We start from the raw sequence: 14,520 nt of genomic DNA, 5'->3' as shown, positions 1-14,520 counted from the left end.
AGGATGTAATTATTATTTTGTTCTGATGGCTAAGAATGACCTCATCCCACACAAACTGACGGGAACTATTTACTTGCTATAAGACAAACTACTTCTAATAGTAGCAAGCACTCCACCGCCAACCTTATTTAGCCTATCCTTAACACCGTTAGGTGCTTGCAAAAATTTCAGTTGAGCTTATCTCCAGCTTGAGCTACCTTTCAGTGAACAGAACGGTTTGGGCATCAGCACTTTCTATTAGCGGTTCCAGCTCTGGCAAGTTTCCAACACAGTTACGACAATTAACAACTGTTATACTGTTGGTACCTATCTCTCTGCTCTCTCTCTCTATTCGACCTGCAATCTTTGAGACTGAAGCTCTTCCTTCGTTTTCCTGAGATCCTTTAACCTAAAAAACAATCGCTCCCACGCTATACAGTCCCCCGCTACACGTGTAGCCACCTTTTGCGTATAATGGTCTCCTGGCCTATTTAGCGGAACCCAAAACCCCACCACCCTACGGCGCAAGTCGAGGAATCTGCAGCTTACACGGTCGCAAAAACGTCTGAACCTCTGATTCAGGCCCTGAGATGGGCTCTGTACCAGATGTCCGCAACCGGTCCTGTCGACTATGCTGTAAACGGTGAAGTCAGCTTTCTACTTGCAAGAGAGACTAGCAGCCTTAACCACTTCTGATAGTCGTTGAAACTAGAGAGAATCTCTTCTGATCCAAATGACGCACATCATTGGTACCGACACGAGCCACCACCTGCAGTTGGCTACACCCTACGCTCTTCATGACATCTGGAAGGATCCGTTCCACATGTGGAATGACCCATCCGTTATGCACATGGAGTACAAATTGCCTTTCTTCCACTCCTTGGCAGCTAAGTCCCTAAGAGACCCCATAATGAGCCTAACATTGGAGCTAGCAGCTATCAATAATGCCACCCTCTGTGACGGGCCCGGATCTTGCAGGCTGAGAGGTTTCCTCTGAAACACGACAAGCGACAGTATTTGGCCGAGGGACGTTGTCAGCCACAGGTAGCACCTGGAACCTGTTTATCAGACTGTCCCGTGGGAAGACTTCCGCAGCTTGCTACACTCCGAGGCTACTTCCCACTAGATCACGAGCGAGTGGTCAACATGAAAAACTGTCTTCCATAAAACAGATTAACACGCAGAGATTCAAAAACTAAACTACTAAAGCACATACAGGGTGTTTCAAAAATGACCGGTATATTTGAAACGGCAATAAAAACTAAACGAGCAGCGATAGAAATACACCGTTTGTTGCAATATGCTTGGGACAACAGTACATTTTCAGGCGAACAAACTTTCGAAATTACAGTAGTTACAATTTTCAACAACACATGGCGCTGCAAGTGATGTGAAAGATATAGAAGACAACGCAGTCTGTGGGTGCGCCATTCTGTACGTCGTCTTTCTGCTGTAAGCGTGTGCTGTTCACAACGTGGAAGTGTGCTGTGGACAACATGGTTTATTCCTTAGAACAGAGGATTTTTCTGGTGTTGGAATTCCACCGCCTAGAACACAGTGTTGTTGCAACAAGACGAAGTTTTCAACAGAGGTTTAATGTAACCAAAGGACCGAAAAGCGATACAATAAAGGATCTGTTTGAAAAATTTCAACGGACTGGGAACGTGACGGATGAACTGGTGGAAAGGTAGGGCGACCGCGTACGGCAACCACAGAGGGCAACGCGCAGCTAGTGCAGCAGGTGATCCAACAGCGGCCTCGGGTTTCCGTTCTCCGTGTTGCAGCTGCGGTCCACGATACGTCCACGTATCGTCTCATGCGCCAGAGTTTACACCTCTATCCATACAAAATTCAAACGCGGCAACCCCTCAGCGCCGCTACCATTGCTGCACGAGAGACATTCGCTAACGATATAGTGCACAGATTTGATGACGGCGATATGCATGTGGGCAGCATTTGGTTTACTGACGAAGCTTATTTTTACCTGGACGGCTTCGTCAATAAACAGAACTGGCGCATATGGGGAACCGAAAAGCCCCATGTTGCAGTCCCATCGTCCCTGCATCCTCAAAAAGTACTGGTCTGGGCCGCCATTTCTTCCAAAGGAATCATTGGCCCATTTTTCAGATCAGAAACGATTACTGCATCACGCTATCTGGACATTCTTCGTGAATTTGTGGCGGTACAAACTGCCTTAGACGACACTGCGAACACCTCGTGGTTATGCAAGATGGTGCCCGGCCACATCACACGGCCAACGTCTTTTCGTGAATGAATATTTCGATGATCGTGTGATTGCTTTGGGCTGTCCGAAACATACAGGAGGCGGCGTGGATTGGCCTCCCTATTCGCCAGACATGAACCCCTGTAACTTCTTTCTGTGGGGACACTTGAAAGACCAGGTGTACCGCCAGAATCCAGAAACAATTGAACAGCTGAAGCAGTACATCTCATCTGCATGTGAAGCCATTCCGCCAGACACGTTGTCAACGGTTTCGGGTAATTTCATTCAGAGACTACGCCATATTATTGCTACGCATGGTGGATATGTGGAAAATATCGTACTATAGAGTTTCCCAGACCGCAGCGCCATCTGTTGTTGACAATTGTAACTACTGTAATTTCGAAAGTTTGTCTGCCTGAAAATGTACTGTTGTCCCAAGCATATTGCAACAAACGGTGTATTTCTATCGCTGCTCGTTTGGTTTGTATTGCCGCTTCAAATATACCGGTCAGTTTTGAAACACCCTGTAGATGAAACGATAAAATTCTTTCCTGGTTTACTTCCCTGTTGCTTCACTGTCTTGGCCGGCGTCTGCTGCCTGACTATGGCAACCAGGTTGTCCCGGCTTCGTATTGGTGCTGCTTAAAAAATAGTTTTTTAAATTACCTTATCTTGTTAAGGAAGTTTTTAATCTTTTTATTGATTTCTTAACCAAGCACGATTTTTGTAAAACAGATCACGCTAGTCTAGATCCTGCCTTTCATTACTTTTTTCTTCTATCGGTTATCATTGATTGTCATCAGTTAGAACTTTTAATGGCTGCTATCTTGAATCCACTTTGCAACTATTAACGTGCTAATTTCAGTGGAGAATATTGGCACTAATAATAGTTTCTACGAATTCAATATGGTTTGACCACAATGAACGGATTAACCAGCCTTCATCAGCGTAGCTATCATTCTGTTCGTCTAATATCTGTGGATGCGCATGCGAGCTGCACATCACCCCTGTCTCCATGTTTCTGTCTGGAGTTTCCGCAGTTGCGTTTTGATACGCTGCCCGTTAGTGCACAAACCAGGAAGCGAACTAGCTACGGAAATGTTCTGCCTCATGACATACGGCTTCGCAACCCGTTGCTTTCTGCCGATTAAGCAGTTCGGTAGGACACGATATTTAGCTACGTTTCACTGCATGTCAATTTCTTTCTAGGCTTTAAAATAGTTTTATATTGGATTTTTTCGAGGGATTAGCTACAGCTTAAGATTGAAGAACTGAGTCTTTACCAGCGTGTTTTCAATCTATTTTAGGCAAATGAGGGACATTTATCTGTCCAAATTTCACATCATCCAGTAGATGATCATACATGGTCTGTGCTTTGATAACTATTTTAGTGTACGGGGATCCCGCTAGCTCACCACATACTGTTACTCCTAGAGAGTGGAATTTTAGTATTTTAGCTGCCTCGTAGTCTCTTTAGGAATTTCTTTTTATTAGATTTAGTCTTTTATAGGTATCAAGGTAGCGTTCTTAGTTTTTTTTTTGTATTTAGTGTCTGCTACTTGGCGAAAAATTTCTGACAACAAACGCTGGATCATTCCATGCTCTTCTCGATCGGAACATGACTTGATTTTGTAAGTATATTCATCCCGTATACACTTTTCATTTTAGTTACTTTTTCTTGCCTTACATGAGCCGTTGCCTGACCGTTCGCACATATCGCACCTGTTGAAACAGCTAAAATGTTGCGAAACTGGTCGTGTCAGAAATAAAGGCCTTACAGCAAAAGCGGTCTTATCTTTTCAAAATGAATATTAATACTGGACTTTTGATAGTACTTCAGTTAATTTGATTTCAGCTACTGATTTTTTTGTTTGGTAAAATAATACTGCAACAGATAAACTACGTTATGCAGTATGAGTAAGATTCTATCGACTGCTGCACTAGAAAAGTTCAGTAGAATGTTAGTTACTGGGTACATAACCATGTTGTATCTTGGAAGATTTTTCAAACTTAGAAAAAGCTTAACTTTTCCTGATATTTATCTAATTTCAGACTAAGGCTGCAGCACTGAAAAACTGAATGCGATGGTTTCAAGAGGGAATAAAATAATATTTAACTTCTGTTAGAGGAAGCGGTACAAATGAAGAACATGTGTAGTAATATGAAATACTATGGTTTCTCGCCTTATAAATGCTGTACCCTGGAGAGCTGCTGGAAACTATATTCAGCAACTGATGACAACTTTGAGATGCAGTCATATTGCAACTGGCAGAAACTGGGAGTGAGTAAAGCTGTTTTAACAAGTTCAGTAGGAGCAATAATTGTTGCAGGTTGGTGGTTTACAGTTCAATGTTTCTCATAATACACAAATTATAAATGTTTTCTGAACAGACGTTTAGCTAATACATTAAGCTAAAAATGGCGTGTTTATCTATTTAAATTTAATTTTTATTTGCGTTTTTGAATTTCAAGATGGCTGTGTCGCTAATGTGGAATACTAGTATTCCATATCTTTACCCTAGTGTTCTGTATTTGTACCATACTTTCACAGCCTGTTTTATTTATAGATATTGCTTCAGAAATGACTTTACAAGCTCGAAAGCGGTAGGGATGAGATTGCTATGCATACAGAAATTAAAAATATCAGAGAAACGATGGGCTTCCTGCAGGCGGCAAAAACTTTCCAAGTTCCCAGGACCACTCTATTTAGGTTAGTAAAATCAGATATACCATGTGATGTAGCCACCAAGACCAAGCTTGAGCGAAAAGCTGTTCTATGTACTGAATAAAGACAATACTTGATTGAATATACCATGAAAATGGAAAGCAAATTTTTTTGTTTACCTGAAACGATCAACAGATAGCATTTGAGTTTGCTACAGCTAATATATCGCGAATTCATTTTTGGGTGAATGGGCTGGGAGAGAGTGGTTACACCTTTCCTTCAAGCGGTAGAAAAAGGATATTCACATTCGAAAACCCACAGCAACCTCATTTAAGACATCTAGGTTTAACAAGAGGTAATGTGGCAATATTTTTTCTCTCTTCTTTCACAACAAACAGCTTTCCACCAGACAGAATATACAATGTCGACGAGACTGGTCTATTCATTGTGAAGAGCAGAATTCCCCACGTCGGTGCAAGAAGGGGAAAGGGAAAATTAGCAGCCATCTTTCCTGCAGAGACTGAATCACTTCTGACATTGGCGACTGCCTGAGTGCCACACGAAATTTTATTCTGCCCATGATGATATTCCCTCGTGAGAACTTTAGCAGTCAGGTAATGAGAGGTGGCCTTTCTTGTATGTCATCTCTATGGATGGATTTAATGCCAACTCTTCACTGATTGGTTTCAACATTTGCTGGGAAAGGTGAAGATAATGGCATAATCACCTATTCTTCTGATTCTGGAATGGCGTTATAGCCACTCCAGAAATCTGGAGGTTATAAATCTCTCAAGCAATACCATGTCTGCCTCCCACAAGACGTAACTGCTGAATAGAACTTCCATGATTCGCTTGTGGATAAGGGAAAAGGCACGTTCAGTAACAAACAGGAACATTGCTGAACTGTTCGGGAAGGCCTGAGATAGCAGTAAATGGGATTAGTGTGACAGGAATATATCCGTTAAACCCTCATATTTTCAGGGATGTAGATTTCATTGCTAGCAATGAAGAATAATAGAGGATTCAAGCAATGATCCAGGCAATGAACCATCTGCCGGAATTGTGGCTTCTAAAAATGGAAAGGTTAACGTTGAATTCGGGACAGGAACATTTTTCGCTATGTCTGAAATTAAACAGTGGCAGATCTCACACGTTCCACAAATAGAGGCCAAGCAAAAGGGGGAAAATCAGGTTCTTCAGCAGTCCTCACCTCATCTCCATACAAGAAATCTCTTGAAGTTTCGACAACAGCATCAAATAAAACTGAGACAAAGAAGTAGAGGCCATCAAAGACTAGGAATCAAAAATCATCTGATTCTGAGGATGATGATTTTAGTGTGAGATGATTCGTCTATCGTCAGTAGCGTTCCGGACAATGGTGTACCCAGAATGTAGATGCTGATTGTCTCTTTTGCTCAGGTAAATTTTTGCAGGACAAGGCGGGGGAAAAATGGGTAATATGTCTAATGTGCAAAATGAGGGCACATACTGAATGTGCAGGTTCTGATAAAGGACGATTTGTATGTGACTTCCGCAAGTGAAATTATTTAGAGTAAGGAATTTAATAACTGAAAATACTGTATTTCGTGTTTTTTCTATTGTTGTGTTATATTTTAGTGTTTTCTTTGACAATAAATTAGTAGATTTTCCATCATTTGTTTTAACTTCAACAAAATGAAACGAACTGTTCCTGATTTTTAGTCTATAATATAAAGAGCCAGGAATGTTAAACTTTGTGTTAAGCCTAATTCAGAAATGTTCATCACGTCGTACGGGTTCTAAAATAAAAGAAGCATTAAAATACATCCCAACGTATGTGCTACAGATGTTTTGTTTGCTTAATTTGAAAAACTGCGAAATTTATGAAGAAAAACAAAATAGTATTCTTTATTTGTACCACTTCCTATTCTGGCTAGAGGCGAAAGTCGGAAAAATATTCCAATGTAAAACACTCTTCCTTAGAGCAGGACAAGCTGCGGACAGTACCGCTTTTCCAGTTCTTTTCTTTGAGCTTTGATATATCGTTAGTCTCAATTTCCGAGACGGCATCAAAGATTTCTAATTTTATTAATCAATGAAGGCCGACAGTCCACCTATTCTAATGATTTTCAGTTATCCGCAGGGACGAGAAGAGAAGCAGCAAAGTATGGAGATGACCGAAATCTGTCCAGCGTCAGCTCACGGGTAATGAATACAGACGAGTGTTTGAAGGTAAACGAAGGCACCGAGGACACGACGAAAATCTATAGGAACAATGTTACGGGAACAGTATGAAACAAATTGTTCGTGAAAAGCGTAGTTGTTGTGGTCTTCAGTCCTGAGACTGGTTTGATGCAGCTCTCCATGCTACTGTATCCTGTGCAAGCTTCATCATCTCCCAGTACCTACTGCAGTCTACATCCTTCTGACTCTGCTTAGTGTATTCATCTCTTGGTCTCCTTCTACGATTTTTACCCTCCACGCTGCCCTCCAGTACCAAATTGGTGATCCCTTGATGCCTCAGAACATGTCCTACCAAACGATTCCTTCCTCTAGTCAAGTTGTGCCACAAACTTTTCTCCCCAATCCTATTAAATACTTCCTCATTAGTTATATGATCTACCCATGTAATCTTCAGCATTCTTCTGTAGCACCAAATTTCGGAAACTTCTATTCTCTTCTTGTCCAAACTATTCATCGTCCATGTTTCACTTCCATACACGGCTACACTCCATACAAATACTTTCAGAAATGACTTCCTGACATTTACAACTATACTCGGTGTTAACAAATTTTTCTTCTTCAGAAACGCTTTCCTTGCCATTGCCAGTCTACATTTTATATACTCTCTACTTCGACCATCATCAGTTACTATGCTCCTCAAATAGCAGAACTCCTTAACTAATTTAAGTGTCTCATTTCCTAATCTAATTCCCTCAGCATTACCCGATTTAATTCGACTATATTCCATTATCCTCGTTTTGCTTTTGTTAACTGTTCATCTTATACCCTCTTTTCAAGTCACTGTTCATTCCGTTCAGCTGCTCTTCCAAGTCCTTTGCTATCTCTGACAGAATTACAATGTCATCGGCGAACCTCAAAGTTTTTATTTCTTCTCCATGGATTTTAATACCTACTCCGAACTTTTCTTTTGTAAACCGTAAACAGCACAATTTCTCTACTCAAAATTCGTAGCTTTTTTCATGCTGACAAGAGAAGTCTTCCTGGTCCGAAATAACACAGGCCGATGCCGAGTGTATTGGCGCCACAGCAGCAATATGCAGAATGTGCGGGCTAAGAGCTGATGGTGGCCGATGTAATTAGCGCTGGCACTGCGGGCGGCGGGCAAACGGGCATATGCTAGCCCTGCTGTCGACACACGATTAGACACCAGTAATTCCGCCCACCGTCTGAAAACAGGAGACACCCGCACCCTGCTGGAGAAGCACCTCGTACATTACACAGCTGCCGCTTGCTGGACAGCAAGGCCACGCCATATTCAACGACGAGGTGGAGATGAAATGACTGCTGTATGGGTAAAGCAAATGTCTTTCCTAGGTGAATGAACATACAACTACCCATGGGTATTCGAGACTCTAAAAACAGCAACCCCGACTTCATGCGTAAGTTCCTTGTTGAATTAAGCTCTGACGTAATATCGAGTTTATCTAAAACACATGTACCGAGAAAAACAATCTGAATCGAGGAGATTGCGCAGTCGTTAGCACAATAGCCTCGCACCGGGAGGAAGACTTTTCAAATCCGGGTCCGGCTATTTAGATTTAGGTTGCCTTGTTCAGATGTGTGTGAATTTCTAAGGGACCGAACTGCTGAGGTCATCGGTTCCTAGACTTACACACTACTGAAACTAACTTACGACACACACACACACACACACACACACACACACACACACACACACACACACCACACACCACACACCACACACACACACACACACACACACACACACACACACACACACACACACACACACACACACACACACACACACACACACACACACACACACACACAGGAGGGAGGAATTGAACCTCCGGCGAGAGCGGCCGCGCAGTCCGTGACATGGCATCTCAAACTACGTGGCCACTAGGCGCGTATGTTTCCCTGTTTTCCTTAAATAACTTAAATCAAATGCAGGACTGGTTCCTTTGAAATGACACTGCCGATTACTTTGAAATGACACTGCCGATTTCATTTCGCATCCTCCCCTAATCTGAGCCTGTGCTATGTCTCTAATGAGCTCGTTGTCGACGGAATGTTAAATACTAATCTCCCTTCTTCAGTCTGTCTGAGTAAGCTGCCGTTTCGATCATCAACTCTGTCTGGTTTGATGAAATTCTTCCTTCCTGTCGTTTGATAGTTCTCTTCAGTTCAACGTAACTTGTACATGCAACAATATCAGTCATCTGTGTTTTGTACACAAATATAGGTTAGCCCCTGCGATTTTATCCTTAAAATAAAATTTTTAGTAACGATCGGTGTCGTAAACGTTCCCGTCTATCCTAATTCTTCGATACACTATGTTTTTAATGCGGAATTTCTTTTTGGTTAGCTCTTTGGAGGACGACCTCATTCCTTGCTCTGTAAACCAATCCGATCTCTGCAATCTCCTGACAGATCACGTATTAAGACTTCTAATCCTAATGGCTATAACTCAGAGCAGTGCCCTATGATTAAAGTATATAATTTTGAAAGAAAATTTATTATTACTAGTTTAGTAATACACAATCTTATTCTGCTTGGGCCTCGTTTTGAAATATATGATCAACTGGCATATATATTTAGTTGAGAAATAGTGCTGCAAATACTACAGAGTGTAATTGGAATGGAGCGTTCCGCGCAACTCACGGACTTCGAACATGGTCGACGTGGTTGGGTATCACTTGTCATATAGACGTGCACTAGATTTCCACACTTCTGAACATCCCCAGATTTACTGTTTTCGATGTGATAGTGAAGTGGAAACGTGAAGGGATACGTACAGCACAAGAGCGTACAGGCCGTTCTCGTCTGTTGACTGACAGAGACCGCCGACAGTTAAAGAGGGTCGTAATGCGTAATAGGCACACATCTATCCAGACAATCACACAGGAATTCCAAACTGCATCAGTATACGCTGCAAGTACTATGACAGTTAGGCGGGAGGTGACAAAACTTGGATTTCATGGTCGAGCGGCTGCTCATAAGGTACACATCACGCCGGTAAATGCCAAACGACGCCTCGCTTGGTGTAAGAAGCGTAAACATTGGACGACCGAATAGTGGAAAAACGTAGTGTGAAGTGACGAATCACGCTACATAATGTGGCGATCCGATGGCAGGGTGCGGGTATGGCGAATGCCATCTGTCAGCGTGTGTAGTGGCAACAGTAAAATTCGGAGGCAGTGGTGTTAGGGTGTGGTCGTGTTTTTCAGGGAGGAGGCTTGCACCCCTTACTATTTTGCGTAGCACTATCACAGCACAGGTCTACATTGATATTTGAAGCACCTTCTTGCTTCCCACTTTTGAAGAGCAATCGGGGATGGTGATTGCATGTTTCAACACGATCGAGCACCTGTTCGTATAGCACGGCGTCTGGCGGAGTGGTTACACGACAATAACATCCCTGTAATAGGCTGGCCTGCACGTAGTCCTGACCTGAATCCTATAGAACACCTTTGGGATATTTTGGAATACCGACTTCGTGCCAGGCCTCACCTACCGACATCCAAAACTCCACCTCAGTGCAGCAGTCCGTGAAGAATGGGCTGCCATTCCCCAAGAAACGTTCCAGCACCTGATTGAAGGTACGCCTGCGAGAGTGGAAGTTCTCATCAAGGCTAGGGGTGGGCCATCACCATCATGAATTCCAGCATTACCGATGGAGGGCGCCACGCACTTGTCATTTCCAGCCAGGTTATAACACTACCGTCCGCTACTGCTATACCATAACCTTAAAGTTGGAAGCAGGTCGTGAATTAAAACTATCTTGTTAAAGCGATTATGGTATAAAGCAACAGAGCAGTGTTACCCTCTGAGAGGAATTTTATGTTGACCGCTTTGTACCTAACGGAGGTGGCTTATCGGAAATGAAAGTCAGAATTACGTAAATATTTGAACAGTACCAAACAAAATTTTGCCTATCTGCACTGTTCAACGAATAAAGAAAACGGTCGCCAGCCTAACTAGGCAAGAGAATGATTAACATTCTTGTTCAAGAAAATAGTTATTAATAACTTTAATGAATAACCACAACCTATTCTTTGTCACACGCGAGTGCAGTGAACTCTTGACACATACACATGTTTACGGTAAGATTGAAACTAACAGCTAGAGCAGCACAAACTATTCGCAAAATTATAACAGATACCGAAACACACTATTACTTTCAGGGCTTACACAAACTGAATGGTCTTTATAATATTATTATTACTATTCACTGCAGAATCATTAATTGGATATAGGTTAAGTCTCTTAGTTAAATACTTTATTATTTAAAATGAGAGTTAATTGGAATCCACTAACAGGTTGCTTCTCACTATCATTTGAATAAAGAAATTATGGTTTTCATAATTAATGGTGTTTCCGTTACATGTTACCGAGCATTAACACAATAGACAGTCTATGGATCCTGTTTTACTATTCATATGCACTTCTAATACACAAGAGAGACAAACACTTAGCAAACATAAGGACATAACGTTTCACAACTGCAGTTTTCCACTTTTACTACAGTGAGAGACAAAATTAACATATATTTAAGATACTGACTCACCTTCTGCGATTCACAACAGACAGTAATATGATCATTTACTAAGCAAAACTTCATAAGCCTCAGTCTTAAGAACTTTTAATTTGAAGTTGGCAACAACACATTAATACGCAGTTTTACTAGGAAAATTATTTTCAGCAAGCATCATTAACTTTATCTCACTGTCTTGCCACTTTAACTTTCTTTTTACTATGTTCAAGAAGCATCAGTTAGCAAAAACACTGGGCTTTAATGTTCTTTCAGTAAGGATACTCGGAAATCACTTTAGTTCAAACGGAGAGGAACCTGAGAGGTGTTACGATAAGGCGAAAAATCAAGGTAGGTACACAAATTGTTATAAATTACCTTATATTTGAGCACACTAACACATTCATTACGCTGATCCTTCACAGTACATTGCCATAGTGCTCCATTCCAGTGATTGCGCAAGGTGGTACGATTGCATGTCGGTAGATGGAATTGCAGGTAGAATTGCTGGACTCCATCATTTCTTGGTGGCGATGATAGACACAAATTCCAGAATAATTCCAGCTATTTATCCATCAATCCGAGGCATTGGAAAGTAGCAGGAAAAGCGTCGCTCGGAACCAGCACAATATGCATCATTTACATGGCAGTGCACAGTTTGCGGCTCGCCCCGACGACTTGCGGCTCGCCCCGACGACTTGCGGCTCGCCCCGACGACTTGCGGCTCGCCCCGACGACTTGCGGCTCGCCCCGACGACTTGCGGCTCGCCCCGACGACTTGCGGCTCGCCCCGACGACTTGCGGCTCGCCCCGACGACTTGCGGCTCGCCCCGACGACTTGCGGCTCGCCCCGACGACTTGCGGCTCGCCCCGACGACTTGCGGCTCGCCCCGACGACTTGCGGCTCGCCCCGACGACTTGCGGCTCGCCCCGACGACTTGCGGCTCGCCCCGACGACTTGCGGCTCGCCCCGACGACTTGCGGCTCGCCCCGACGACTTGCGGCTCGCCCCGACGACTTGCGGCTCGCCCCGACGACTTGCGGCTCGCCCCGACGACTTGCGGCTCGCCCCGACGACTTGCGGCTCGCCCCGACGACTTGCGGCTCGCCCCGACGACTTGCGGCTCGCCCCGACGACTTGCGGCTCGCCCCGACGACTTGCGGCTCGCCCCGACGACTTGCGGCTCGCCCCGTAATACTGCATAAACAACGGGCACAACTATTCCAACCAACTCCGTCAATTTTTCCTTCAAATATCCACACCTTTATACAGACTTCCGCTACTGTCTGCTGCCCCCTGATATTACTCGAGACCCCACCTCTTCAAATAAAGGACGTCGTTGCTAGTCTACGACAATGTGTGGTGGCACGTGCGTCATGACGTGCAAAACATACGACAGAGGTTAGACAGTTTTAAGACAAATTAACGCTGTGTGTGAGAGAACTGAAGAGCGAGCGTATCTTCGGTCGGGAACGGATGCTCTCTCGGACTGCAAACGCTGTCATTTGCGGAACAATCAGTAGCACCGTGCATTTACTTGCAGTGTTTGTGGATTCCCGATCAGACCCGACATTTCTGCGAATCCCCTGGAAACGATAAGCAACGACTCTTCTGCTCCTACTTGGGATTTAAAAGAAAATGAGGCTGAATATTATTTATGTCGACGATCTTATCTTCGAAGTAGAAAGCGATGCGCGAATAAGTAAACTGTGAAAAATAATTAAAGGGTCCCTTTTTTGTAACCCTGTTATTTTCCCCCACTGAGACGCAGAAGTGTGAATTTTTTTCTCAAAGTGGCCTAAAGCTTTCCTCTGTAATGGTGTAAAAGCGTGGCGCTCTGCGGCGACGCTTCAGACAGTAAGGTGCCGACACATGCGAGGAAAAGGCCAGAACTCAAATTCGCGTGAGGTGTAGCGTGGATTTAATCATATCAAATTGGCACCAGACTTCGCCAAAATTCTCCCCAACGCCACCGTGGACGTGTCACGCGATGGAAGGTCGTCACACGCCTCCTTACCCACATCTACGTATACATCTAAATACATTTTCCGCAAACCATGATGGAGTGCATGCTGTGCCACTACTAGTAATTTCCGACGCTGTTCCCCTCGCAAACAGAGCCAGAGAAAAAACGACTGTCTAAAACCCTCCGCATGAGCCCTGACTTCTCGAACGCCAGATATTGGTTCTCTAAATTTCCGCAATAGTGCCTTGCGGAAAGAGCATAGTCTTCCCACCAGGTATTCCCAGCTTAGTTCACAAGTATCTCCGTAATACTTGCGTGCTGATCGAACATACTGGTAAGAAATCTAGCAGCCCTACTCTGAACTGCTTAGCTGTCTCCCTTTCATCCGACATGGTGGGGATCCCAAACACTCGAACAGTACACACAAATGGGTGGCACTAGCTTTCTATACGCAGTCTCCTTTATGGATCAGCTGCACTTTCCCAAACTTCTCCCAACAGAACGAAGTAGATCATTCACCTTCCCTACTAACACATGACGGGCTCACTTCACTTCATATCGCTTTACAACGTTACGCTTAGCTGCTTAATCAAGAGGACTGTCAAGGTGCACCGTACGAACGTGGTATTAAAACTTTGCAGGAATATTTTTCCTACTCACCCGCATCAATTTACGATTTTCTACATTTAGAGCAAGCTGCCATCTACCACGTCAACCAGAGATTTGGTCTAAAGCATCTTGTACATTCCTGCAGTCACTCAACGACTACACCTTCCCGTACACCAAAGCATCGTCAGTCAACAGCCGTAAATTGCTACTCACCCAGTCAGTCACGACATTTGTGTATGTAGAGAATAAAAGCGTTCGTATTACCTTTCCGTCGGGCTCTCCTAGTGATACCCTTGTCTCTGATGAACACTCACAATTGAGGACAACTTATTGGGTTCTACTACGAAAAAATTCT

The sequence above is a fragment of the Schistocerca gregaria genome, chromosome X (genome assembly GCF_023897955.1).
Source record: "Schistocerca gregaria isolate iqSchGreg1 chromosome X, iqSchGreg1.2, whole genome shotgun sequence".
Classification (NCBI taxonomy): domain Eukaryota; kingdom Metazoa; phylum Arthropoda; class Insecta; order Orthoptera; family Acrididae; genus Schistocerca; species Schistocerca gregaria.
Note: the sequence above shows the minus strand (reverse complement) of the source record.